This window comes from Tamandua tetradactyla, chromosome 6 (assembly GCF_023851605.1).
Source record: "Tamandua tetradactyla isolate mTamTet1 chromosome 6, mTamTet1.pri, whole genome shotgun sequence".
In the NCBI taxonomy this organism is placed as follows: domain Eukaryota; kingdom Metazoa; phylum Chordata; class Mammalia; order Pilosa; family Myrmecophagidae; genus Tamandua; species Tamandua tetradactyla.
This window is the reverse complement of record NC_135332.1, coordinates 25,091,390-25,116,334: the sequence shown is the minus strand read 5'-3', so window position 1 is coordinate 25,116,334 and position 24,945 is coordinate 25,091,390. Positions and strand designations below refer to the sequence as shown.

At 41.2% G+C, this 24,945-nt stretch overlaps 1 protein-coding gene across 2 annotated transcripts in view; it reads right to left on the bottom strand.

Moving 5' to 3' along the window:
* Window positions 1–24,945, bottom strand: part of RAB5C (RAB5C, member RAS oncogene family) — a 32,982-nt gene that overhangs the window by 5,776 nt on the left and 2,261 nt on the right. The window contains exon 2 of one of the 2 annotated variants that reach the window (XM_077164373.1): window positions 12,327–12,494. The exons of the other annotated variant lie outside the window; for it this stretch is intronic. The gene's annotated coding sequence lies outside the window, so the exon portion shown is untranslated. The remainder of the gene's footprint in view (window positions 1–12,326; window positions 12,495–24,945) is intronic. 2 annotated transcript variants of the gene reach the window in all.

The following is a 24,945-nucleotide window of genomic DNA, read 5'->3' as shown; positions in this document are numbered from 1 at the left end:
GAAGCCTCTAAAAGATATCAGAACATAGAGACTAGTTTACAAGTGAAATACTGTGAGTAGGTATTATTTCCTAGCATTTGAACCTAGGTTGGAAAGAAAAAGTTTTCATTATTGCTTAATGGAGTCAATACAGTCGAGGAGTCTTTGGAACAAGATCCCAGGAAGAGCCCTAACTTGTTGACTGAGCAAGGGGAGTTCATTCCCTTACAGCCAAAAGACAGGGGTATAAATGAATAGATGTTTGTGGGATGCAAAGGGCTCGCACCATTCAATCTCAAATCATCTTTCACCTCCAGGTTCTCCCAGCAACTTGTTTAAAAGCTCAGCCTCAGGAAGCATGATTCACTAACCAGGAACGACAGTTTCCTTTCTGGACAGTACTGAAGGAAAAGAGGTTTGGAACAGAGCCACCTCTTCCCCAAAAGTACAAGGAAGGAAGTATGTGTGTATCTCTCAATCAATCTGTAACAAGAAATGCCATTTTTGAAATTCTTTATAATTTAAGATGCCTTCTCATCTCACCAGTCCATGACATTGACAAGGCTATACAACCCTTAAGCCAAGGTCATTCTCAGGTTCTGCCATCATCACACCACTCTGCTAGGGGAAAAACAATGTGGGCAGTACTGACTCTCCGTGTTTGGTTTTGGGTTGCTGCGTGAATGAGATTCATTCTCGTGGCAGCAGCTTTGCTAGCCCCGCCAGGTCCAGTTTGGGTCAACAGTCATACTGCTCCTGCAGTCTCTGACTACTCCCAACAGTGGGAGGAGAAACCACAATAGATTATAAACTGGTCATTACCAGGAGTTCACATGACACATAATCTTAGATGTGAAACAAAGAGAAGATAGGGTACTGGAGAAGAAGGAATGATTCAGTGGGGAAAGGAAAACAGAAGATGAAGTCCTCCATTCCAACAATACTGGGCTGGGGAGTAACCAGCACCTCCCAGTCTAGAAAAATGGAGGACCTGCCCAGATAGAATATGATTTTTGTTAAAAAGCCAGTAGGGAAAACAACTGTTAAGTAGCAGTTCTCAGCCCTTGGAGATTCCAATCCATGTTTTCAGTGGAGCCTGGCATCTGTATTTTTAAAGTGCTATGGTGCCACTGAGGCACAGCCAGAGTTAGAGCAGCTGTAGAGCATAGGGTAGAGCACAGGCACAACTTCAGGCATCAAAGAGCAGGACTTCATCCTGCCACTGCCAGGGTCATCTCAAAGAAGCCACCTGAGCTCTGAGTCTCAGTATTATCATCAATACAGGGTTACAAGGATTAACATGAGTGTCTGCCAAGTGTCTAACACACATAATGTTAAATAAACAGTAGCTAATAGTACTGATATTATTCTTTTGTAAAATCTTCCCCAAGACTATTTGGCCACAACAAACTGAGACACAATGCACCTGGCATAAACTGGTTACTTTTTCTGCCTGGGCTCTGGTTCTGCCTTCTATAGACAGTTGAGCACGCATACACACACACACACAGTAGTTTTCATAGTCTGTTGCTCGTGGTTTCCTGGCACTGTTTAGTGATCACATGAGCAGAGGTGTCAAATCTTCTTAGACAATATAGCACTGAGGAGGCTGATTTTGCTAAGAGGGATAGTTAAGATAGGCAAAGGAGAGGCCCAGTTCCCCGGAAATCTTAACACTGCACAACCCCGCCCCCTAGAAAGGGAAACTGAGGACTGAACTCCAGCAGATGTAAAGGTGAATTCATGCACTAAACTGTCCTGCATACTGGCAGTGGGAATCTAACTGCTGGGAATCTTCCTCCTGAACCAGTGGCAAAAATTATCCACTGATACAGTCAAGTGATGGAATTAAAGCCAAAAATAGCAGAGTAAAAATCTTTGAGGGACCAAGGATTTGAACAGATATCTCTCCAAGGAAGATATACAAATGGCCAATAAACACACAAACAAAGATGGTCAGTATTATCAGTCCTCAGAGAAATACAAATCAAAAGTGCAATGAGACACAACTTCACACTCACTAGAATGGCTAGAGTCAAAAAGTTAGGCTGGGCGGGCCATGGTGGCTCAGCAGGCAAGAATGCTTGCCTGTCATGCCAGAGGACCCGGGTTCGATTCCCAGTGCCTGCCCATGTTAAAAAAAAAGAATAAATTTACAACAATCCTGTAAGAGACCAGTGTTATCTCCATTTAACCTGGCCGGGTCAAGATGGTGGCTTAACAACGTGCACGTTTTAGTTCGTCCTCCAGAACAACCGCTAAATAACCAGAAACAGTACAGAACAGCTCCTGGGGCCACGTCAGTGACCAGACACACAGCGTACCCCAGTCTGGACCAGCTGGACCGGCTGTGAGCACCCCCCAAAACCGTGAGTTCCCAAAGCTGTGGCGGCCAGCGCCCCTCCCCCACAGGCCGCTTCCCAAAGGGGAAAGGAAAGGACTTTACCAGCAGCAGTGACTGGGCACAATCAAACACCAATTGTGGAACTAATTAACAAATTCTGACTACTAAAAATAGGCCCCCAGCTTAAGTGAACCTGATCAAAGTGGAGGTTGCTCATTTTTGCCCCGGCACCAAGGGTGCAGGACTGACAGAAAAAGGGGGAAGAAAAAGAAGGAAACAGGTTTTTGTGGCTGTGTATCTACAAAGGCTTGACTGCCTCTGGATACAGCGGCAGGACTTTTCAGGCTGCAACTGCCCCAGGCATAGGCAGAAGTGAGCTCTTTTGGGGGCTTATCTGGAGCCTGTGCCTTCCCCAGGGGAGGGGTGAAGGCCCACCCAGGTGGAATCCCTCCATCAAGGAATTCAGACCAGTGCTTGGTAATTTGAAGCCATTAAAACCAGCCTACAGGGCGGGCCGCGGTGGCTTAGTGGGCAAAGTGCTTGCCTGCTATGCCGGAGGACCTCGGTTCGATTCCCGGCCCCAGCCCATGTAACAAACAAAAAAAAAACAAAATACAATAAAACAAGAAAATGTTTAAAGATGTTTCCCTTTCTTCCTCCCTTCCTTCTATCCTTCCTTCCTTCTCTCTGTCTTTCCTTCCCTTCCTCCCTCTTTAAAAAAAAAAAAAAAAAAAAAAAAAACCAGCCTACAACCTCTCCTCTGTCTCCAACAAACCCCCAGCCAAAGTTAAAGGTACCGCATCATCTTACGCTGGTGGGACCTGCAGTCAGACAAGCGCCACATACTGGGCAGGATAAGAAAAACAGAGTCCAGAGACTTCACAGGAAAGTCTTTCAACCTGCTGGGTCTCATGCTCAGGGAAAACCGACGCAGGTGACTCTTTCCTCCTGATAGGAGGCCAGTTTGGTCTGGGAAAATCTGGCTGGGGTCTATAATATCTAAGTAGACCCTCCTAAGTGTGTGGGGGGGAAAGGTACCACACAAGCAGGGCAAGAAACAAGACAACAAGAACTGAAAAATTCTCCTCTGTTAAACAAAGCTTAAGCTAAAGGTTCAGATAAAGCTGAACAGAATGTCAAAGAACAGATAGACAACAAATTCATCCAGCAAGAAAACCCTAGATAAAAGAACTGAAAGCAATCTCCAGAATAAACTAATTAAGGTAATTAAATGCCTAGACGCCAGCAAAAAATAACAAATCACACTAAGGAAATTGAAGATATGGCCCAGTCAAAAGAACAAACCAACAATTCAAATGACATACAGGAGCTGAAACAACTAATTCAGAATATACGAACAGACATGGAAAACCTCATCAAAAACCAAATCAATGAATTGAGGGAGGATATAAAAAAGGCAAGGAAGGAACAAAAAGAAGAAACTGAAAGTCTGAAAAAACAAATCACAGAACTTATGGGAATGAAAGACACAGTAGAAGAGATGAAAAAAAACAATGGAAACCTACAATGGTAGATTTCGAGAGGCAGAACATAGGATTAATGAACCGGAGGACAGAACATCTGAAATCCAACAAGAAACAGAAACTATAGGGAAAAAAATGGAAAAATATGAGCAGGGACTCAGGGAATTGAAAGACAATATGAAGCGCATGAATATATGTGTTGTGGGTGTCCCAGAAGGAGAAGAGAATGGAAAAGGAGGAGAAAAACTAATGGAGAAAATTATCACTGAAAATTTCCCAACTCTTATGAAAGACTTAAAATTACAGATCCAAGAAGTGCAGCGTACCCCAAAGAGAACAGATCCAAATAGACACACTCCAAGACATTTAATAATCAGAATGTCCAAGGTCAAAGAGAAAGAGAGGATCTTGAAAGCAGCAAGAGAAAAGCAATCCATCACATACAAGGGAAGCCCAATAAGACTATGCGCAGATCTCTCAGCAGAAACCATGGAGGCGAGAAGACAGTGGGATAATATATTTAAATTATTAAAAGAGAAAAACTGCCAACCAAGAATTCTATATCCAGCAAAATTGTCCTTCAAAAATGAGGGAGAAATGAAAACATTTTCAGACAAAAAATCACTGAGAGAATTTGTGACCAAGAGACTAGCTCTGCAAGAAATACTAAAGGGAACACTAGAGACAGATACGAAGACAGAAGAGAGAGGTGTGGAGAAGAGTGTAGAAAGGAAGACTATGAGTAAAGGTAAAAGGAAGGAAAATTAGATATGACATATAAAATCCAGAAGGCAAAATAGTAGAAGAAAGTACTACCCATACAGTAATAACACTGAATGTTAATGGATTAAACTCTCCAATCAAGAGACATAGTCTGGCAGAATGGATTAAAAAACAGGACCCATGTATATGCTGTCTCTACTCAAAGGTCACGAGGCCAAGGACACAAATGGACATTTACATGTTTATAGCAGCATTATTAACAATTACCAAGTGATGGAAACAGCCGAAATGTCCATCAACAGACAGTTGACTAAACAAACTGTGACATTTACATAAGATGGAATATTATGCAGCTGTAAGACAGAATAAAGTTAGAAGTATGCAACAATATGAATGGACCTTAAGGACATTATGCTGAGTGTGATTAGCCAGAAACAAAAGGACAAATACTGTATGGTCTCACTGACATGAACTGATGTTAGTGAATAAACTTAGACTATTTCCTTGGTAACAGAGACCATCAGGAGATAGAAATAGGGTGAGATATTGGGTGATTGGAGCTGAGGGGATACAGATTGTGCAACAGGACTGAATATAAAGTCTCGGATATGGACAGCACAATACTACCTAACAGTAATGTAATTATGTTAAAGCACTGAATGAACCTGCATGTGAGGATGATAGAGGGAGGAGGACTGGGGACATAAATGAAATCAGAAAGAAAGATGGATGGTAAAGATCGAGATGGTATAGTCTGGGAATGCCTAGAGTGTATAATAATAGTGAAATGTACAATGTACAAATTTAAGAAATGTTTTTGCCTGAGGAAGAACAAAGGAATGTCGTTATTGCAGGGTGTTGAAAATAGATGATAATTAATACTTTAAAATGTCACCTTATGTGTGAGACTAAAGCAAAAGGTGTTTATCTGTTACAAAATTTATATTTTGACTAGAGCTTTCCTAATATAACTCATGTAGATAGTCTGAGTGAATGTCATAAGTACTTGGAATCTCAGGTAGCACATGAGATTTTGTTGGTTTGTCTGGAGTGATGCCCCGATGAATCCCAGAGTGATTTGATCAGTGACTGGAAGGGTATTTGCAAGCCCCCTTCGGGGAATGGTGAGAGTGGGGAGAAATTCAACTTCCCCAAGTTGAATTCTTGATATTCTCATGGGCAGTGTGGACGACCAAGGCTATAGGCTGAGCCCCCAGGCTTGGGGTTTGTTCACATGAAACTTAACCCCACAAAGGATGGGTCAAGTCTACTTGGGGTTTGGGCCTAAGAGTCACCCCCAGGAGAGCCTCTTTTGTTGCTCGGATGTGGCCTCTCTCTCCAGCCAACACAACGAGCAGTCTCACCACCCTTCCCCTCTCTGCGTGGAACATGACTCCCGGGGGTGTGGACCTTCCTGGCAGTGTGGGACAGAGATCCTGGGGTGAGCTGGGACTCAGCATCAAGGGACTGAGAAAAACCCTAGAATGAGCTGAGAATTAACATCAAGGGATTGAGAGAGCCTTCTCGACCAAGGGGGGAAGAGTGAAAAGAGACTAAGTGTCAATGGCTGAGAGATTCCGGGCAGAGTTGAGAGGTTATCCTGGAGGTTATTCTTATGCATTAAGTAGATATCACCTTGTTGTTCAAGATGTAGTGGAGAGGCTGGAGGGAACTGCCTGAAAATGTAGAGCTGTGTGCCAGTAGCCATGTTTCTTGATGATGATTGAACAATGATATAGCTTTCACAACGAGATTCTGCGAATGTGAAAACCTTGTGTCTGATGCTCCTTTTAGCTACTATATCAGCAGAAGAGTAGAACATATGGAATAAAAATAAATAATACGGGGAACAAATGTTAAAATAAATTTAGTTTGAAATGCTAGTGGTAAATGAAAGCGAGGAGTAAGGGGTATGGTATGTATAATCTTTTTTTTTCTCTGTTATCGTTTTATTTCTTTTTCTGTTGTCTTTTTATTTCTTTTTCCAAATTGATGCAAATGTTCTAAGAAATGATGAATATGCAACTATGTGATGATATTAAGAATTACCGATTATATATGTAGAATGGAATGATCTCTTAATGTTTTGTTTGTTAATTTTTTTAATTAATAAAAAAAGTTAAAAAAAAAAGTTAGGTAAGTGTTGGCGAGAAGTGGAGAAATCAAGACCCTCATACATTGCTGGTGGGCATGTAAAATGGTACAGTTGCCTTAGAAAGAGTTTGACAGTTACTCAAATGATTAAACATAGAGTTACCATATGATCGAGCAATTCCACTCCTAGGTATATACATGAAATCATGTCCACCCAACAATTTGCACACAAATGTTCATAGCAGCTTTATTCGTAATAGCCCAAAGTGGAAACAACCCAAATGTTCATCAACTGAAAAATGGGTAAACAAGATGTCGTCTATCAATATGATGGATAAAAAGGTCATAAAAAGGAATGAAGTACTATTACATGGTACATCATGAAGCATGAAAGCATTATGCCAAGTGAAAGAAGGCAGTCACAGAAGACCACATATTATATGATTCCATTTATATGAAAGTCCAGAATAGGGAAATCTATAGAGATTTATAGAGGAAATAAATCTATAGAGGAAATATATTATAGCGTAATAGATTGAGGGTAACAAACCTATAGAGTAAATAAGGAGATCTATAGAGTAAATAGATTAATGATAGCTTAGGACTGGGGTGGGCAGGGGAGTGAGGCTGGAGATAAAGGGGATAGCTAGCCCCATTTATCCCCCTTACTCACACAACTTTCTCTATTATTAATTTTGCATCAGTGTGATAACTTAATGAAAAATGAAACAATATTAGTAAAATAAAAATTAGTAAAAAAAAATGCTACTAACTATATTCCATAGTTACATTAGAGTTCACTGTTTGTGTTGTACAGTCCTGTGGTTTTTAAAAAATTTTTTCTAGTAACATATACAACCTAAAATTTCCCATTTTATTCACTTTCAAATATACAATTCGGTAGTGTTAATTACATTCACAACGTTCTGCTGCCATCACTCCCCTCCATTACTAATACTTTTTCATCACCCCAAACAGAAAACCCGCTACCCATTAAGCATTAACTCTCCATTCCCCACCCGCATCCCTGCCCCTTATGACCTGTATTCTAATTTCTAATTCTATGAATTTGCATATTTTAATTATTTCATATAAGTGAGATCATACAATATTTGTGTTTTTGTGTAGATTATTTCACTTAACATGATGCCTTCAAGGTTTATTCATGTTGTTGCATGTATCAGAGCTTCATTCCTTTTTATAGCTGAGTAATATTCCAATGTTTGTACATACCACAATTTATTTATCCATTCATACACTGATGGCCATTTGGGCTACTTCCATTGTGTTAGTTAGATTCAGTTGTCAACTTGGCCAGGTGAGCATACCTAGTTTTGTTGCTGTGGACATAAGCCAATGGTATGTGAACCTCATCTGTTGCTGATCTACATCTGCAGTCAGCTAGGAGGCATGTCTGCTGCAATGAAGGACCTTTGACTTAATTGGCTGGTGTGTAAATGAGAGAATGCAACATAGCACAGCCTAAGCAGCTCGGCATTCCTCATCTCAGCACTCACAGCTCAGCCTAGGCCTTTGGAGATGCAGAAAGAAGTAACCTGGGGAAAGTTGTTGGAACCCAGAGGCCTGGAGAGAAGGCCAGCAGAGACCATCCTGTGCCTTCCCACGTAAGAAAGAACCTCAGTGGAAAGTTAGCTGCCTTTCCTCTAAAGAACTAACAAAATAAATCCCCTTTTATTAAAAGCCAATCTGTTTCTGGTGTGGTGCATTCCGGCAGCTAGCAAACTAGAACATCCATCTTGGGCAATTGCAAATGCTGCTCTGAACATCTGTATGCAAATATCTGTCTGAATCCCTGCTTTCAATTCTTTTAGGGATAAACCCAGAAATGAGATTGCTGGATCATACAGAATTCAATTTTAATCATCTGAAGAAACCACCAAGTTTTTTCCATAGTGGTTGCACCATTTAACACTCCCACCAACAATGAAGGAATGTCCCTATTTCTCTGCATTTTCTCCGACATTTGTTATTTGTTTTTTTTTTTTTTTAAATAGAAGCCATTCTAGTGAATGTGAGATGATATCTCATTGTGGTTTTGATTTGCATTTCCCCAATGTCTAACAATGTTGAACAGCTTTTCATACACTTTTTGGTCATTGGTGTATGTTCTTTGGAGGAATGTCTATTCAAGTCTTTTGCCCATTTTCAAATTGATTTGTCTTTTGTTGTTGAGTTGTAGGATTTCTTTATATATTCTGGATATTGAACCCTTACTGGATATGGGTTTCCACCTATTCTCTCCTTTTTACTAACATGATAAAGTCTTTTAGACATGCAGAAGAGATCTAATTTTAAGTCAAAATAGATACATGTATTTTTTATTTTGTTGCTTGTACTTTTGGTGTGAAGTCTAAGAAACCACTGCAGACACAAGGTTCTGAATATGCTTCCATGTTTTCTTCTAGAAGTTTTATAATTTGGGTTCTTGTATTAAGGTCTGTGACCCACTTTTAATTTTTGTATATGGGGTGAGGCAGGGGTCCACCTTCATTTTTTGCATGTGAATATCCAGTTTTCACAGCACTGTATGTTGAACAGACTATTCTTTCCCCAATGAGTGGACCTGGCACACCTGTCAAAAATTAAGTGGCCCTAGATATGAGGTGGTTTATTTCTGAATTTTCAATTCAATTCCACTTGTCAATATGTCTGTCCTTGTGCTAGTTCTATGCTATTCTGATTACTCAGCTTTGAAATAAGCTTTAAAATCAGAAGTCTGAGTCATTCAACTTCATTCTTCACTTCTGAGATGGTTTTGACTATTCAGAGGCCCATTCCATATGAATTTGATGTTTGGCTTTTTCATATTTGCAAAGAAGTCTTTTGGAATTCTGACTGGGATTGCTTAGAGTCTGTAAAGCACTTTAGGTCGAATTGACATTTAACAATATATAGTCTTCCAATTCATGAACATGGAAATGTCCTTCCATTTATTTTTGGTATTCTTTGGTTTCTTTCAGCAAAATTTTGTAGTTTTCCACATGCAACTCCTTTACCTCCTTGGTTAAATTTATTCCTACACATTTGATTCTTTTAGTTGCTATAGTAAATGGATTTTTTTCTTGATTTCCTCTTCAGAGTGTTCATTACTAGTGCATAGAAACACTACTGATTTTTCTGTGCTGATCTTGCTCCCTACCACTTTGCTGAATTTATTATCTCCATTAGCTTTATTGTGGATTTTCTAAATTTAGGATCCTGTCATCTGCATATAGAGAAAGTTTTACTTCTTCCTTTCCAGTTTAGATGCTTTTTATTTCTTTTTCTTGCCTAATTGTTGTGGCTAAAGCTTCCAGTATAATGTTGAAAAACATTGGTCACAATGCATATCCTTGTCATGTTTCTGATCTTAAAAGAAAAGCTTTCAATTTTTCACCATTGAATATGATGTGAGCTGTGGATTTTTCATATATGCCCTTTTTCATGAAGAAAACAAGGAGTAGAAGGAAACGTCTAAGTGATATCAAGGAGAGCTGGGTTTTATCAAATATCCTTCCTGCATCAATTGAGATGATCATGTGGTTTTCTCCCTTTATTCTGTTAATCGAGCGTATTACAGAAACTGATTTTCTTATGTTAAACTACCCTTGCATACCTGGAATAAATCCCACCTGATCATGGTGTGTAATTTTTTTTAATGTGTTGTTGGATTCCCTTGCTCATATTTTGTTGAAGATTGTTACCTGTATATTCATAACAGAAATAGGTCTGCAATTTTCCTTCCTTATGGTATCTATAGCTGGCTTTAGTATTAGGATGATGGTGACCTCATAGAATGAAGAAGTGTTCCATCCATTTACATTTTTTGGAAGAGTCTGAGCTGGACTGGTGTTAACACTTCTTGGCATGCTTGGCAAAATTCAACAGTGAAGTCATTTGGTCCTGGGCTTTCCTTTGTGGGAGGTTCTTGATTACTACTTTAACCTCTTTACTTATTGGTCTGTTGAGATCTTCTATTTCTTCTTGAGTTAGTGTAGGTATTTTGTGTGTTTCTGGGTATTTGTCCCTTTCATTTAGGTTATCTGATTTGTTGGTAATAAATCATAGTATCCACTTAAAATCTTTTTTATTTCTATGACATCAGTAGTAATATACTCCCTTTCATTTCTGACTTTAGCTACTCGCATCTCCTCTTTTTTTCTTTGTTTTGCTAAAGATTTGTCAATTGTATTGATCTTCTCAAAGAATCAACTTTTGGTTTCATTGATTCTACTGTCTTTTTATTTTCTATTTCATTTACCTCCACTCAAATCTTTGCTATTTGTCTCCCTTCTGTTTGCTTTGGGTTTAGTTTTATCTTCTTTTTCTAGAACCTCTTCTTGTGAGTTTAGGGCTTATTTGCTTCTTTTTTAATGTTAGCATTTTGAGGCATTAATTCCCCTATCAGCACTACCTGTGCTGCATCTCATAAGTTTTGGTATGGACTTTTCATTTTCATTTGCCTCAGGATATTTTCTAATTTCCCTTGTGATTTCTTCTCTGACTCACTGGTAATTTAAGAGGGCACTGTTTAATTTCCACCTATTTGTAAATTTTCTAGTTCTTTCTGTTATTAATTTCTTAGCTTTATTCCATTGCAGTCAGGGAAGATACATTGTATGATTTCAGTAGTTTAAAATTTATTGAGAATTGTTTTGTGACCTAACACATGGGATATCCTGGAGAATGTTTTATGTGCAGTAGAGAAGAACGTGCATTCTTTTCTACTTGGGAGAAGCATTCATTCTATATATCTGTTAGGTCTAGTTGGTTTATACTATCATTTAAGTCTTCTATTTCCTTATGGTGCTTCTGCCTAGTTGTTTTATCTATTATTGAAAGTGGTGTGTTGAAGTCTCCTACCACTAATGTAGAATCTTCTATTTCTCCCTTCAAATTTGTTAATATTTGCCTCATATAGTTCATGATCTCATATATTTTGTGGCTGTGCGATTTAGCACATAAACATTTGTAACTGTTATTTCTTCTTGCTGGATTGACCCCTCCATCAATTTATAGTGTTCTTCTTTGTTTCTCATAACAGTTTTTACGTCAAGTCTATTTTATTTGATATTAATAGCATCACCCCAGCTTTCTTTGGCTACTATTTGGATGGTATATATTTTTTCTATACTTTCACTTTTAACCAATTTGTGTCTTTGAGTTAAGGTCTTATAAACACCATAGAGTTGGGTCATGCTTTTTCATCCAATCTGCTAATCTCTGTCTTCTGACTGGACCATTCAGTTCATTTATATTTACAATGATTACTGATAATGCAGGACTTTCTTCTGCTATTTTGCTATTTGGTCCTCCTAAGTCTTATACCTATTTTTGTCTCTCAATACTTTAATGCCTACTTTCACATTTACATCATTTTTTAAAGGATACCCAGTTCAGTCACTTCTCATTCCCTTCTGCATATATATTTATATATTTTTGTGGTTAGCATGGGCTTAAATTTATCATCCTAAATCTGTAACAATCACAACTGATTTGAAGCTAATTTTAAATAGTACACACAAATACTGTTACTATATCCCACTGCCCCCAACATTTTGTAGTACTTGTTACAGTGTTATAAATTATATCTATGTACACATGTTGTATACATTTGCATTTTAGAAACTATAAGAGTAAAAAGCAGAGTTACATGCAAAAAAAAATACAATACTGGCATTTATAATTATTCACATGGTTACCTTTACCAGAGGTCTTCATTTCTTTACAGCATTTCAATCCACTGTTTAGTGTCCTTTCCTTTCAGCCTAAAAAACTCACTTAGCAATGCTTGTAGGGCATGGCTACTGGTGACAAACTCCCTCAGCTTTTGCTTCTTCTCTGGGAAGTTCTTAATCTCTCCCTCATTTCTGAAAGACACCAGATATAAAACTCTAGGTTGACAATTGTTTTCTTTCAACAGGTTAAATATTTCATCACATTGTCTTCTTGCCTGCATGGTTTCCAATGAGCAATCAGCACTTAATTTACTGGGGCTCCCACAAACACATTGCTTTACTTATGCAGCTCTGAAAACTCTCTCCTTATCCTTAGTATTGGACAGTTTGACTACTCTGTTTCTGGGTGTGGTTCTCTTCAAGTTTCCTGTGCTTCTAGAATGTGCATATTCATGTCTTTTGTCAAATTTGATGTTTGCCGCTATTATTTCTTTGAACATTCCTTCTACCCTTTCTCTCGTCTCCTTCTTGAACTTTCACAGTATGTATACTAGTATGACTATGGTGTCCCAGAGGTCTCTTTGACTCTGTTCATTTGTTTTTTGTATGCTGTATGGCAGGGTTCATTCTTTGTCCATGTGAGTATCCCATTATTGTTGCACCATTCGTTGAATTTTTGCTTTTTTTTTGTTTGTTTGCTTGTTTGTTTGCTTTTGGGATGGGCCAGGAATCAAACCCAGGTCTCCCACAAAGCAGGCAAGAGTTCTACCACTGAACTACCCTTACACCCCGATGTGTTCACTTTCTAAATTCTTTTTTGTGATCCTCAGCCTGAATCATTTCAATTGTCTCACCATCAAGTTCACCGATCTTCCTCCAGCCAGTTCCAATTTGCTGTTAAAACCCTTTAGAGAATTTTTTTCATTTCAGTTATTGCGGTCTTCAACTCCAGTATATCTGTTTGGTTCCTTTTTTAAAATTTCTATCTCTTTATTACAAGTATGTCCAAAGTCTAGTATCTTCGTTGATGGCTTCTGAACTTTTATCTTGTGCCTTGGAACGGGTTATCATTCATTTCTTTGTCTTGCAATCTTTTGTTGCACACTGTACTTTTTAATGTTTTAATGTGTTAGCTCTGGGATTTAGTCCCTGAGCTGTGTGTTCCTTAAGTTTGTATCCAACTTGTGATATGATAGGGATTTTCTTGAGTGCCATGAGCTAACAAAAACAAAGAAACTAATGCAAAAAATACCTTTTACAGCCTTTGCAAACTGACTCTGTGTTGGCTGATGCTCTCCTTCAGAGTAGTTTACTCTCCCATCAAGGATATCAGCCTGAGGCAAAAGTGAAATACAGAATCTTCTCTGTCTTTTCTGATCCTGTGTCTCGTCCTGGGTTTCTGCTCCCCCTTGGCCTTAGGAATTCTTCCATTTACAAGAATTTGAATGCCATCTCTACTCTCTATGAAAGAGACTTTCCCCTTCCCATGTGTTCTATTGTATGTATTAAAACAGATACTCCTTTTCCTCAGGCTGCTTTGATTTAATTGTTTCTTACCCTGCTTTAGCTGTCCTTAAGCTGCTTTTGCCAGAAGGCCAAATTCTGGGAAGAAGAGCCAGGTCCAGTCTTTTAGTCTGCCCCCTGATTAACTGGTACCTACATATAGGGATCCCAGTTTGCATCTAAGGGCTACTCCCTCTGGAAAGGGGCCAATGACCCACAATGGGAATGCAGGCTCTATACCACAATAGATAAGGGGTCACTGAGAGGCCAGCAAGGGTGCCACAAGTTTTTTCTGCCATTTTTAAAGCTGTAATTTCTTGATTCAGCACATGCCTCATTACAGTAACCCTTTAGCTGTTTTCCAGCCACTTTGAGGAAGATGGCCTGCCAGTTTCTGTTTTTGTTCAAAGGTTCTGTGGGGGAATGGCACCCTGGAATGTCTTATGCTGCCATCTTGGTCAATGGGAAATTCTAAGGTTTCATTCTGAGGTGATGAAAATGTTCTAAAATTGATTGTGTTAATGGTTACATATATCTATGAATATGCCAAAATTGAATTATATACTTTAAATGGATGCATTATTTATCATGTGAATTATACCTCAATAAAGCTGTTAAAAAAAATCTTTGAGACAAATCAAATTCCCTTTAAGAGCTAAAATCATAGTCAAACTTTTCTTTATAAGATATAGAATAGGCCAGGGATTTTTTTTTTTAACCAGTTTCTCCAATACCAGGAAGAACAAGTGAGTAGGATGAATTTTCTCATGGGTATTTTTGTGAATGTTAAGGATTGTGGTAGTACTTCAGACCCACAGCAATGTCATGACCTGTTCTCCCCTACCCTCCAAATTAGAATTCTGGCTTGTTCAGAAGTCATCAGGAATGAACATTAGTACCAACCTCACATTTTCACAGGGAATGGGAGAGAATGCAAGGACCTGGTGATATACAATAGTATGTGCCTTTTCCAAGATGCTCAGGAAAGGGCAGTCCAAAGCCCTTACATCCTTTGGCCCTATGAACAGGCATAATGGGCACATCCCCAGCCAGTTCTGGGGTCAAGGGTGGGGGGAAAGAGAAAGAAAAAGCTGGACATTATTCATCCTTCCTCTGAGGTTTTCTCTCCTCTGGATGTTATAGGTCATTGGATCTCAAACTTTTTTCCAACAGAATCACTGAAGACATTTCAGAAAAAAATTCCTGACCAACTGAATTAGAATCTCCAGAGGTAGCAGCAACAAATCAATGTTTTAAAAATAAGTTCCCCGGGCAGGCCATGGTGGCTCAGCAGGTAGAGCTCTTGCCTGCCATGCCCAAGACCTGTTCGATTCCTGGTGCCTGCCCATGCAAAAAATAAATAAATAAGTTCCCCAAGTGATTCAAAGTAGCCATATTAAAGCAGGAGAACTACAGTTTACAGTAAAAAAGGAGGGAGGAATGCAAGAGAGACAGGGACCAAGAAAACCACCTGGTATGGAAGATAGTGAATTCACGTGCCCCAGATCCTTGGAGCAAAAGAAACTCTGTATCCATAAAAGCTATGTCAGTCATCCTCCAATGAACTCCATGGAACCCTCTCAGAGAGATGCCCAAGATGAACACCATGGACAACCATTTATTTGTTACTAACCTCTGTTAACGCAGGTGTATCAGGCTAGGGAGGAGGTTTCTTGGCTTCATCCAATAACTGAAGCCTTCTCCTAGACAGCAGGTGCTGCTGGAAGGAGTTGCCAGTTGTTGCATGCCTCCCTCCCAATTTTCATTCCCAATTTTCACCTCTTTCTTCTCTAATCCATGAAGGACTTTTTGTCCTTCCTGCTATAAAGAATGAACAATTCCAGCTGATGGGTGTCTTTTGTACTTCCTGTTTGCTTCAGAGACTTCCTCTAGCTAGAGTCCCAGCACAGCTTGGATAGTGAGCTGAGTAAGGAAACCAATCAGACTCTGGCCACCACGAGGGTGGGTGGAGATCTGCTCACTCAAGGGTATCCACTGCAGCCTGCGAACAAAGTGACCTCACCCAAGGTTCCCTGAGTTGGTTCTGGCCAGTGACTGTGCCTATTTAGCTACACGTTACTCCAGGGGAAAAACATTCCTGAATATTTAACATTACAAGAGCTGGGGAAGAGGAGAAGTTAGCAGCAGCAACTTGCTAGCTTGAAGAACACAAAAAAGGGGCACAGGAGAGGTAATAGGCTCAAAGGTGATGGATGGAAGACATTAAAAGAAACCTGAACGGTACCAAGGATCTGTGAATGCTTCTGAGGCTCAGATCACCTTGGGGGATGATTTGCCGCAGAACCAAGAACATGGCTCTTCCTCAAAGGGGAAAGAATCATTACCAGCACCTGGGAACAAAGGGCAGATCCACAGCATGACTACCCAGGCCCCTAGCTGTTGCAAACCCAGAGGAAAGAAGAATCAGAAGCAACACAAGCCATAAGCCAGTAAGAGGGTACCTTCCCAGGCACTACCAGCAGGGTTGGGACTTGGGAGGCTGAGCTAGGTTTAATGAAAGCCTGACTTCACCAAGCTGTGTGATCCTGGCCATGTCACACATCTGACTGCTCTCAACTTCAATTCCTTACATAAGATGGCATTATTCAACACTAATCTCACAGGGGTGTTTTAAAGTGTAAAGGAAGTAACATGTAGAATGCACCAGACAGTATTAGGCTGAAAGTAAGGTTCCAACAATCGGCCCGTTTATAACAATGGACAATCTACTGAAGGGTTTTGACTCATGGGTATCTGAGCCCAAAGGGGACTTATAGACTTAATCCCACCCTTTCCAATAACAGAGAAGAAAATGAAGGTGAGTGAGGTAACCTGTCCAAGGTCACACAACCAGTTGGGGGCAGAGTTCAAGCCCAGAATTCATAACTGGAGCAACACTTTCCCCATCAGAGAGAGAAAAAAAACCCATCACCGCAATAAACCAAGAATATTAACAATGTCAATATATTCTCCTAAGAATAACAGGGGCTGCCACCTCCCATGTATACTCTGATAAAACATAGCTTTTAACTTTCAAAAAACAAATTTTTATCATATGAAAAAAACATGCTGCTAGTTTGAAGAGTCCTGTATCTTGATTTGGAGGGAGATACATAGGTGCATACAAAAGTAAAAATTCATCAAGTGATAACTTAAGATTTGTAAACTTTAATATCTGTAAGCTACATGTTAATAAACAGGTTTCAATATAACAACGAAAAATTACAGCTTAGGAATGACAGAAATAATACGAAGCCGAACTAGCTCCCTATGAAATATTTTCTGCCTCTTCTTTAATATGAAAAAAATTCACTCTAATATTAAAGACAATAAAAAAGATGCCTCAATTTGAAGATCAAAAGAGAGCAAAGATACCTAAATGTTAGATACAAATAAAGAAGTAGGAAATAGGATTCAGCATAAACAAGCATAATTGCTGCATATATATAAAGGATATTTATTGTTTGATTTAACTGTGGGCTAAAGGATTTGAAAATTGTGTAGAGTTCAGGACCATAAAAAAAAAGATGAGACAAGAGATGCATCTTTTCAAGGGGAACAAAGAGTTACAATGGTACGATGCACTGCACTCCCCAACCAGACCAGAGGAAAAGGGCCGTTAGTGGTGGGGATTAGAATCAAAGGGAGGGGAGTCCTCCTGGGTGCAGCACTATGGGATGAATCCCTGCTTGTGGCCCGTGTCTCATCTGAGTGTGAGAGGAAGCCTGCCCCTGAACCCAGAGTACCACTCAGACTGGGATTTCGGGAGGGCTCTGATGGAGTGTGTGAGGTCAGGGCTGGGGCTCCTCATCAAACCAGCAAGTAGTGGGCTTAGGGGAATGGCAGCATGGGCTTGGGGGTAGGGCAGGGTGGGGTGGCTAGCTTTACACATCCACAGGAATATGGCTCCCTTTCCGGAGGCAGAGTCAGGGTGAACGCAGCCCCTTCCACTGAGACAGGCGTTGAATCTGCCTCAGCCCACCCAGCTCCTGAACTGGGTTCAGTTCGACTTCATTCTTTTTTCGATAAGGCTCTTCTGGGTCTGAGTGCCTAGACTTCAATCCCAGAGCTAAGCCCTGATGGAGTTCACAGGAGCCCCAGCTAAGCTAGGAATGCCACCAAAGCCTGTGAAATCTGCAGGGGCAGCAGGAGTCTTAATCTCTGACACATACTACCGAGTGGACCTTCACCACACACTGAAGACTTGGAGCTTTGCCAAGAGTTGGCCAGGACTGAGCACTGCTGGTTCTTGTCTCCTTTCCTGTGTGTGGGAAAACCTGTCAGGTCACTGAGGACAGATGCCAGAATGATTTCGGTGGAACTACTGTTGAGAGACAGACCCCCAGTTTCCCAGGGTCCTGCCTCAGCAGGAACACCAAGAAATCCTTTCCTGATCTCTGAGTTGCTTTCTCAGCCCTCAATGACAGATGGGTTTCCTGGAGAGGCAGAGAGAGCAGGAGAGTCAGTGCTAACTTTCAAGCTGAGGATGTAAACTTCCAGACCCTGCTCCCTCTCTCTCTCTGTGCCCATAGGGAGGAGGACTACTAGGGAATTGCGGGGTAGGGATCTCCCTGTATCTGCTGACATAGCTTGGTCAGTACAGTTTGTCTGTGCTGTCCATGGAAGGGCCCAAGGATTCATGGGGAAGGAGCCCAGGGCTCCTTCCTGCTGGCAAAGAGAGGAGCCAGGGCCTGGGGTGGGGGGCAGGGAGGACAACTAGACAGATGGGGGCCTCCCGCAGGCAAGGCTTATCGTGCTGATTCTAAGAGGCACCAGGGGGCCCAGGCCTTAATGCTGACATTCCTGAGACGCTATTCTCTGTCAGAGGACCCAGCCTCCAAGTCAGTCCTTCTCAGGCAGCAAAGTTCTGACAGAGTCTCTGTCCCCATCTAGGGGAGCTCTATAAGAAACCTCAAGTGAAAAGTTCCATTTGAAATTCAGTATTTTCTCCAGCAAGACCACATACATGTCCAGTCACAGGGCCCAGTGGGGATGGGATCAAGGCTGTGCGGTGGCTCATGCCCCTTCACCCAGCTCTCAATCTGCCAGTTCCAGGTGATATATTAAGAAGAGAGTCAGGCAAGGCAAAGATTCTTCTCTGGTCCTAACCTACACCTCCCAGGAAGGAGCTGAATAGAATGCAGAATAGTGCCAGGTAAAGAAATCAGGCAATGGATGATCTAATTAAGTTTCAGTGAATGAACCACACTTCTACTTGTATGACTCTAAGTTTTTATAAGACTGTTATAGGTGGCAAGAGGTTGGAGAACTTGGGGCTTGGGGGCTGGGAGTGAAAAAGGGAGAGAAACTGAATACACTGTTGCAGATGAAAAGGATAACATTATGAAGTCCTCAAAGGCTGGACTACAGATTTTGTTTTAACAGCGCATAACATCAAGTCTGCTGTGCAGAAGGTTCTCAATAAATGTGTTCAACTGAACATGTGGTATAGGCACAGTCTGGTTGGGTTTGGCAAGTGTGTGGGGGCAACTGAGTGCTTAAACACACATCCATCTGCCAGGCTACTCAGATCTCCTATCAGAGCCATAGCCCAGCCAAGGAGATGCCTCACCACTCCCAGACAGGACCTCCTGGGTCCCTTCTGCACAGGGGTTACGAACACAAGTGCTACAGTTAGACACACATCAGTTAAGTCCTGGAGCTGGTGCTTACAAGGGTGACCTCGTGTCACTGAACCCATTTCTTCACGTGTAAAATGAAATACCACCCAGTTATGAGGGCTGTTGGGAAGATGATGCATATAAGGTTCTCAGCAAAGGGCCTGGCTTCTGAAAGCCTTCAGTAAACATCCAGGAACAGGAGTGAGAAATCTGGAAGTCCCTTTGAAGGAATGGAGTCCTCAATCTGAACCCTGGACACCATTCCATTCACACATTCCTTTTGCCTCCAGTTTTCCTGGACCCCAATCTTCAGTGCCCCTCATTTGGAGAGAATGCTGAATAGAATGACTTCTACCAATGTCCCAGTAGGGCTAGATCACATCCGATGTCCTGTGTCCTGTGAACAATCCAAACCTTGTCTTCTCTGGAGGCTGTTTCTCAAAGCCACAGAATGGGAGGGCGGGGGTACCACCACCATCCAATAATCAGCAGTGAGTTGAAGGCCCCAAGAAGGCAAACCATAACCCCTTAAAAGTCCCTTTAAAAAAAAGAGGCCCACAACACAAAGCATCTTAAAGCCCAAATGCCCTTCCTTCCATCTCAAAGCCTCTTTCAGGAAAGGGAAGAAGTAGTTCAGCTGCAGGGAGGGGGAAGGGACAGGAATAGGGCAGCTGACAAAGAAACCAGAGTTCCCTTTCAAAACCAGGCTGAAAATGCTAGGGATTTAGAAATTGGGGTCATTAATCACCACAGCCTTCTGAGCAGCTCAGAGAGCAACTTGAGTACTAGGACAGCAGCCAGGAACCTGGAGGTCACCCATGCGCTCCCCCAAGCCTGGAGTGCTCTGACAGAGCCACCTGAAGGGGACACACAAAGAACTATGACTAGAAGGCAAGTACCTTGTAAACCAACTCCAGTTAACATTCCGAGTTTCCAGCAAGGCTCAAGTTACACATTTCAAAGGGATGACAGTACAACGGAAGGATTTAAAGCTATTCAACGATTCTGGATCACAGCTCAAAGGGATATCCCTGTGCCTGCCTAGAGCCACAAACTGCACAACCCTCCCGAAGGGGAGGCCCAATTTTGAATGGCAGCAGAAAAGAGCTGGCACAGACTACTTGGAATCTCTTAGGAAACCAAGAGGCCAGGAAGGTCTGGCCAGAGAATTCAGGATCTGAAATAGAGAACAATTATGAGTACATATCATATCTTCCTAACTGGATAGTAAGCTCCAAAGTAAGCACCAAATCTGCCAATTTTTTGGATCAATCACAATGTCAGGCAGGGACATGAAAGTATGAATGGGTGAGTAGAGAACCAACAGGCTTTGCTGGGATCAGCTCCCAGGGGTTGATCATCACAGGGCGATCTCCTAGGTACATCTCTGCCTTACCCAATTCCTGGAGCCTTCAGTGTCTATGACCAACCATCTAGAGAAAAACCAGTTTGAACCCATCCACATAACTCCATATCAACATGTTTGAGAGAATGTTTTCTAAAAAGGCAGCGGCACTGATCCCAGTTCTGGAAAAAGTAATATATATAAGGTGAGCCTGGAGCAACGTATAGTGCCTGAAAGTAAGGAAATACTCCAAACGAATGCCACAATGGTAGAGGTATGTCAAAGGGACACAGGAGTCAACGGAAAGGGCTGCCAATGACCAAACCTGGAACAATGTAGGCAGCAAAATACAGTCAAATTGGATTATAACCCAAAGTATAAAATAAACATCCATAAGCTCATACCTATATTAAAAAGTGATTGAATAAATAAATAAATGAGGGAGAATGGACAAATCCTTCATGCAGAAGAATTCCACATAATTTATGTAGATATTCCACCCTCTAAGAGGTGGAGCATAACACCTCACTCCTTCCATGTGGGCTGTACACAGTGACTTTTTTCTCAAAGTACAGCAGAGAAAGGGGTGGGGGGAATAATTCACAGTGGAAAACCTTACAAAAACAAGCTAGCCAGGGGCGGGCCATGGTGGCTCAGCAGGCAGAGTTCTTGCCTGTCATGCTGGAGACCCGGGTTCAATTCCCGGTGCCTGCCCATGTAAAAAAAAAACAAGCCAGCCAGGTAATCAAGGTCAACATCAACAGTGAGGTCATGTTGATAGTAGATATCCTTGATATGATGAGATGAGAATGGCATTTTATAAGATGTAGTCTTCTGCCCCCAAACCCAGAAGCCTGGTTTAATTGTGAGAAAAAACATCAGGCAAGTCCAGTTGAAAAACATTCTACAAAACTCCTAACCAGTACTCCTTAAAACTGCAGAGATCATGAAAAACAAGAAAGTCTGAGAGACTGTCAGGAGAGGAGCCTAAGGAGATGTGACAACAAAATGTAATGTGGGATTTTGGATGGGATCCTGGAACAGAAAAAAGACATCAGGTAAAAACCAAGAATATCTGAACAAACTTTGGACTTTAGTTAATAATAATGTATCATTATTGGCTCATTAATTGTGACAAATATACCACACTAAGATGTTAATAATAGGGAAAACCGGGTACAGGGTTTGTGGGAAAACTCTGTACTACTTTTGTATTTTTTTGCGTAAATCTAAAATTTGTAAAATTGAAAAAAAAAAGACAGTAGCTCAAAATATGACAAAATGAAATCCAAGGACTCCAGTTACCATAAACTCATATTCGTAAAATGAGTTAATTTTATACCGAGCAGCAAATGAAAGCTGGGCTGATGGAGAGGTGAGCAGGAATGGGGAATTGGTGGGAGCTAGTTCAAGAGTGAGGATTATATGCAAAGCATATGTGGTATTCAAGCTGCTGGCAATATTTTCTTAAGACCATCTTCTTCAAGAACGAGCTTACACAGATGTGCCTGAGTTAAATTCACTTCCACTGATCCTCACTAAGTAGTAGTCAGGGGTTCACGCTGCCTCATCACTCACAGCTGTAGAAGTGGGATATTTTTGTTCCACTACTAGACACACATGCTACAGAAGTTGGGCAATAGGACTGTGGATAGCCAAAGCCATGTTCACCTTTCCCTATGAGACCGTTCACTGGAAATAGAAAACTCGACTCTCTGGAAATTAAGTTTGTGACTCTCCCCTCACCCCTCCATCACTTTCTGCAGCATTCACTCTATTTACCAATTTGCTCTCTATCTGCTTATAAGCAGCTTTCTGTAGGATGGACTGAAGAAAAGGTGCAAGCTTTGGAATCAGATGGATGTAAACTTGAATCCTAGATTCCAAGCTGGGTGGGTGACTTTAAGAGGTATGTGTTAAAGGAAGTGGGCATGCATTTGCTTCAAGGACAAGTTAGAATGTCTGCCCTTTCCTTTAATAATCTCACCAGGGGGCTTACTATCTGGGTACCTTGCTAGGTATTGGACAGACAGAGATAAGGTAGGCCATGAACTATGCCCCTAAAGGCTCAGACACCAGAGAAGGATGCAGACAAAAATCAATGAGCTAAGTGTGGCAACAGAGGAAAGCACTTGGGGAAAAACCCCTCAGTCTACTTGGTGGAAGAGAAGATTCACAGAGGAGGTGATGGCCAAAATGAGCTTTGAGAGCCAAGTGAGGAAATGCAGCTTTCAGGCAGGCAAGGGGGAGAAGGAGCTCAGGCAAAGGGAACAGTGAACATTTAGCCCAGAGATGGGTCAAGGACAGGCTGTATCATATAGTGGTAAGAGCAGACTTTCAATTCTAACCCTTGCTCTGCCACTTACTAGGCACAATAACATGGGGATTTAACACAGTTCCTACCCCTTAGGGTTGTTGTCAGAACTAAATGAGTCACTACATGCTGAGGGCTCAGAATAGTGCCTGGTACATCATAGGCTGAACTTGGGAAGTTTTAACATTTGTTTTTTTTTTTTTTTTTTGTAAGTTTAACTGTGATTTGTTCCTGTATATAGGAGGTTGGGATATCACTCTAAAAACTGATCTCTTATACTGGCTATTAATGCAGGGGATTCCTTAAAAACATACTTCAACTCTCCTATGCCAAGGTTCTTGAAAGCCCCATTACCTAGATTCTGAGGGACATCTGAGTTTATAAATGCCACCTGCAGCAGTGTTCCTCAGTGGGTCCCAAACGAAGTACTCCTGACTCAGGGGAGAGGAAATGCAAAATCCCAGAAATGTGGACATCAAACCCAAATCGGTCTGCTGCAACCAAAATATTGTCCTCAGGTTTCTTGTTTTAGCTTAAATTCATGCAAAGTTTGCATTTCAATCTATAATGGAGCCAAAACTATTTTAATATGAAAATGTTTTAATATTCTTACTCAAGAACGAAGTGCCTGGAAGATGCAAAGACTTCATTTAGTCTGTGGTTCTGAGTAGCCACAGAATATGACCACAGAGAGGTCTGACTACGCTAGTGTGGAAAGCACAGTTATATCCTTAGCATTCTCTTCTGTAAAATGGGAATACCATCCACATCAATTCTATTCAATATCTACCAAACAAGATGATATGTAACGCTACTGAGCAAAGCACAGGGCATCACAGCAGATGCTAGGGAAATTACATTGAATCAGAACCCTGGGAAAGAATTATGATGCAGCTTCAAAACTCTACCTACCACAAGAGGCAGCTGCTATATTCTGAGTACCTCTTCTGTGCCAGGCACTAGGCTCATTCCTTTACTCTTTGTTTCTAATGAGGTCAAGTGACAAGCTCAAGGTCATATAACTGGTAAACTGGAGAGTCCAGATGAGATGCAAACTCAGGTCAAAGCTCTAGTGCCTTCCACCCCACCATACTGCCTCTGTTTACTGTGCAAAGGTTAGAAGGTTCTGCCTAAGAATGAACTGTTTGAGGTTTTTAAATGTATGCCTTTGCTCCACTCCCATGTATCAGTAATTAAAGTAAACGGAGCTCCTGGTGGAGAGCCATATCCTTCCCACCTACAAACACCAAAGAGGAATCAGAAGGCTAATCAGAGGCCAGCTCTGCCGGTTCCCTATCCTCTTAAGCCTGCCCAGTGGGACCCCTTCGTCCACTCACTTTTACTTTCATTTTCTAGCCATCATGATTTTCAAGTTCCCAACAAGTTAATGGCATGCAGATATCGGCAATCTCTTGGGCCCTGAAAGGTACTGACTTGGGACTCATAACATCCATGGTCCTCTGGGGCAGAGGGAAAGACAAAGAGATCAATCAAGAAGACAGGAGGGTAGGTTAGGGGAGGCAAATGGGAGCAGAGAAGGGACACCAGTGATGAGGAATGCTTAAGAGTTAAGAGTCTACATTTGTGCCACTGCTAGCTAGCCCTGCTAGGTATGTTTATTCATTTAACAAACAGACCAAATGAGGCCCAGTATTAGGGAAGATGAGGTCACTTCTAACCCCAAATCCCAGGTCCTGCTCATACCACTTTCTAACCGGATGATCTCAGGCAAGTTAATTAAGTTCCTTCAGCATCATCCATAAAATAGATACATAAATCCCACTCTCTCAAAGGGCTTTTGTGAGAAACTTGTGTGAAAAGAATGTTACAATTTAAAAATAATTTATAAAAATTAGTTGC